The sequence below is a fragment of the Triticum dicoccoides genome, chromosome 6A (genome assembly GCF_002162155.2).
Source record: "Triticum dicoccoides isolate Atlit2015 ecotype Zavitan chromosome 6A, WEW_v2.0, whole genome shotgun sequence".
Taxonomy (NCBI): Eukaryota; Viridiplantae; Streptophyta; class Magnoliopsida; order Poales; family Poaceae; genus Triticum; species Triticum dicoccoides.
Window position 1 is genome coordinate 626,532,303 of NC_041390.1, and position 4,552 is coordinate 626,536,854.

At 41.9% G+C, this 4,552-nt stretch overlaps 1 long non-coding RNA gene across 17 annotated transcripts; it reads left to right on the forward strand.

The window, feature by feature from the left end:
- Positions 1–228: 228 nt before the first annotated feature.
- LOC119318654 lies at positions 229–3,961 on the forward strand. 17 transcript variants are annotated; one of them, XR_005154195.1, is made up of 7 exons: positions 229–617; positions 733–829; positions 1,728–1,968; positions 2,276–2,351; positions 2,863–3,362; positions 3,448–3,513; positions 3,638–3,961. It is a non-coding gene; the product is annotated as an uncharacterized LOC119318654 (long non-coding RNA). The 17 variants fall into 17 exon arrangements; XR_005154189.1 differs by having other exon boundaries at positions 2,863–3,513; XR_005154192.1 differs by having other exon boundaries at positions 3,448–3,961.
- The last annotated feature ends 591 nt before the right edge of the window (positions 3,962–4,552 follow it).

Genomic DNA, 4,552 nt, shown 5'->3' on the forward strand with positions numbered 1-4,552 from the left:
ATTATCTGTCGCCGAAGCCCGCAAAAACACAGACAAAATTTCTGTCGGTAGATAGAGACAATACCGATTGTTTGTGTGTCGCCAATTCATAAGGACACAAAAAGTGTCGGCGTTGTATGATCAACCCACCTCCGAAAACTATGGCGCGGAAAGAGGGGCATGCGCGCGCCATGCGAAATACCCGATTCGCATCAGACCAGCTAAACAAAAGAAAAAACACACCCCGACCCCCGACCTGTTCGATCCCCAATCTCGCCCCTCTCTCCGTCTTTCGCCACCCACACACCCTAACCCTAACCCGACCGCGCCGCCGCCCCCGACCTGCGCGCCGCCGCCCCAACCCGCCCGCCGGTCCCCTCGCACCACCAAATCTCGGATCCCGGCCTCCCTTCCCTTAGTCCGCAGTAGCAGCAGCGCCGTTTGCCATGGAGGAGCACCGTCTGCCACCGAGGAACAGCAGCGCTGTCCGCCCGCAAGGATCCGCCGCGCGCCGGGAACAGCGGCACCATACGCCGGTGGATCCGCCGCAACAACTGCTGTTGAGGAGCAGCCCGCCGTTCTTCTTCCTCCACTGGCGACCCTTGTCCCGGCCCCGCCTCCAGATCTCATCTCAACTAGTAAGATGCAGTTCTTTTTCCTTACCTATCTTCTCTTATTTTGCTATATGGAGTTCACATTTTATTCTGAATGGTTTATAATCTGATTCTGATGGCATGCCTTGTGTGATTATAGTCGGGCGGTTCCAGGTCTAGGTCATGGCATTAGTGGTGTGGTGCTGTTAATGTTTTCTCAATGGATAGCAGTCGCTCGATGGATGGGAATTGCTACTGTAAGTCATCTCAGAAAATAGTATTGTCCCCCTAAAAATAGGAGTCTCGACACAATACGCAAAGTTATTAGGCTGCAGTTAGTACGGGGTACATCAGTACATGGACATAAAAAGCAAAGGATATACCTGATAGTGTTTGCTTGTCTTTGTCAGGTTTTTGAATTTGAATTTTCTTTTCGAGTGGCTTCACAAACATGTGCTTTTCTGCCATACTTGTATCGCCACAGAGACAGTACTGCAGGGATATTTGCACTGCAGCCATGACTTTATTTGTGTGTGTGTGTGTGTGTGTTCACTTCTAGGGCACTGCATCATGTGTACGATTTCTCAAAGAAAAGGAAGTTCATGTGAAGAACCATGGCGACACATGTGAGAAAAATATATTTGAGTCAGTATATATACATATATAAATGGATGGAAGGAATGTTCATAAAGACAGTCTATTAGTTATTAGTTAGAAAACTGTAAAGGCCTGCAGTAAATGTGTATAAAAATATAGGTCAATGATATACTGTGATAATGCCTCCCTTGTTTTTGTCTGCAACAGTTGATTAAATTTTTTAGGGGGTTCAAAAAACACTTCATGAGCTTCTTTTTGAATGCTGAATAGATCAGTTACGTTTTAATCTGAAGTCCAGCAAGTGTGCTTCACGTGCTAGATTTCCCTGCGATGTAAAATCCTGCCCACCTATTCTGCACCCAAATCTGTATTATCCACATATCAAGCCTATGAAGGCCCAGTGACTTTTATGCACGCCCATTTCTCAATAAGAAAAGTAGAACAACCTATAAACATAGGAAAGATTGACGTGCACACCCTTTTCCCAAAGATGTTTCCGTAAGTTTTCCTTTTAATGTGTATACGTGACCTGGTTTTCTACTGTCAATTTTGACTCAGCTTGAACATCTCAATGATGAACCCTTTTTGCACATGACATTTCTGAATATCTCCTCACGGCAGCAGGTGATTTTCTCATGTATGTTTGCACAGGAGCTTGTTATTGCTTCCATACTGGTTTTGTTCAGTTGGTCAAATTGGTGTTGCTCCCTCTGCAGTCCATAACAATACCCCTGGAGATGCGTGGAGTAGGCTATGTCATCCTCTGACCACAACCATTGGCTGCTACTGATGACACAAGGTGATCTTTTTATATGTTCAATTCTTCAATTGTCGTTTAAAATCCTTGGACTAACCAGGTGAAGTTGAATTGAATATTTTCGATCTGCTGCTCACCCTTGCTTTTTGCCAAAAATCTAAAATCCTTGGCCAATGGCATGTTAATTCTACATTGGTCGCTAGTTCTATGCACAACAATACTTGGTCGGACTGAAAACTGTAGCACTTGAGCAAAAAAGGCTGGTTACCGATTCATTAGAAGTCAATCTGGTCTTTCTCTATGTACTTTTCAGGGCTCATTAATAGCATGGTTCTGCTCATTGAAACAGGAGAGGCGCTGAACAAGACAGAGAAAGCACAAATGGCCATGTACACTTGATTAAAGATTGATGAACCTGAGAGCAGGTAAATACTGAGACCAAAGGCACTGAGACTTGAGTAATAGTTCCAGTAAGCTCACAGTACTACTTCCACAACCGTGACTGACAAATTTTAGAAGTACGAGTAAAAGCATATATAAATTAACACAAATTGCTAGTTTTGGTCTTCAATGATTTCTGAACAGATTGAAAGTGCAAGCCTTGATGAATTTACAGTCCACACATGCTTTGCAAAGTATTTGAAACGCAATTGCAATTGAAATCCAGATGCAGCTACGTGTAGATATGTTTGCTGCTATTAGTACACATTCTTTACCTATCCAAGGTCTTCTACTATTTCAATACCCATCATATGTGAAAATCTGTGGTGAGAAAAGAAACATATCTACAGTCTGATGTAAGTTGTTCCTGAAAGCGAAACTTAACAATATCAGTGCTGAAATGTTCACTCTTGCTTGATTTAGTTTCTGGATTCCCTTTCCTTGTACTTCTAAGAAAATAAATAATTAATAGCATGGTTCTACTCATTGAAACAGGAAAGGTGCTGAACAAGACTGAAAAACACAAATGGCCAAGTACACTTGATTGAAGATTGATGAATCTGAGAGCAGATAAAAACTGAGACCAAAGGCACTGAAACTTGAGTAATAGTTCCAGTAAGCTCACAGTACTACTTCCACAACTGTGAATGACAAATTTTAAAGGCACTGAAACTTGAGTAATAGTTCCAGTAAGCTCACAGTCAAATTTTAAATGCTTTGAACTTTGTCTAGATGAATTGAGAGCATGTAGCAATTAAATGGATTATAGATGAATTGGGAGCACGTTGTAAATAGTACCCATGATTTCATTTTAAGTTTTCATACATTTATCCGAGCAATTACTCATAGAAGACATATGGTCTTTGAATGGCTTTGTTTTCATCAAGTGTCCTTCCTGCTACTACATATATGATTGCTGGTACATTTTTTTAGAAAATAGGCATCTGCCCGGCCTTAGACTGAGGCCCTTACAGGTTCACCGAAGTTCATACAAGGTAATATATGACTGCTGGCACATGCATATTTACAAGTGCATATCTGATTGCTTGCTGATTGAGGAACTTCAAATGCAATTTTCAGTGTAAGCCATGTGGTATGCCATATGTGCTAGCCTGACTTTGGTTGATGTGGTGATAATTGATAAGGGTATATATCTTTTGTAACCTGTTTGCAGCGCATGTACTTTTAGATCTTTGGGATCAAGGGCCACTTGCAAAATTTAAGAAATCCCATTTTCTAAGATTGCTCAAACATACGAGTTCTTTTGCAGGGACAAATGGCAAAATGTAGCAAGACACCAAGTTGATGTATGATGTTCTGGTGATTGCTTTGTTCATAACATGGTTGACACATTTTGTTCATATGGAAGTTCATGTCGGCTTGGTCACTAAAGACTTGGGCTCTTCCATAATATTTTGTACAGTAGTCAAGTGGTTGAACAATTGGTCTGATAGGAACTTGGCCATCACATTTTGTAGCAGACCGCGGCTTGAATGCCAGCTTATGTATGTCCTTAATCCACTGTAGCTAACTTGAGTAAAGAAGACTAATGAATCTTCTATATATGTTGAATGGTATCTTGTGCATTGATCAATGGTATATGGTGATGAATAGAAGAGTCTAATTCTGATGAATTTGAGTGTAATTGTTTGTATGTGTTCGGTATTGAACATGAATTGAATAATATGAAGTTAATGTCGTATTAATATATGGTGCATTTGCATTTGTGCTAAAATGTAGACCTTGGCAGAATGTTTGTTGGCAAAAGTATTAGCGTTGCATTATCTCTTGGTGTAGCCTGCTGTCGAATAAACTGTCGGCATATTTATAGACATTGCAAAATCTGTCGGCATAGCACATCGTCAGATGAACTATCGGCATAGCACCGTCTGTCGGTGTAGAAATGTCTGTCGACGAAGCTCTCACCAACATCGTCATACTGTGTGTCGGCGTAGAGTTATCTGTCAGCATAGACCTTTCCCGGCAGCACTATAGGCGACACCTCCTTTCTGTCGGTGTAGGTCTTTGCCGACACTAAATGTGTCGCCTTAGGTGACCTATGCCGACACATTGTTTGACGCTGCTTTGAGTGTCGTGGTGTAGTGGCAGCAGCCTGAACCTGCTTTACCAGGATACAGTGCGAAAAATGGGCATAGATCCCTCGAGGATTAAGCCCACCAAAACG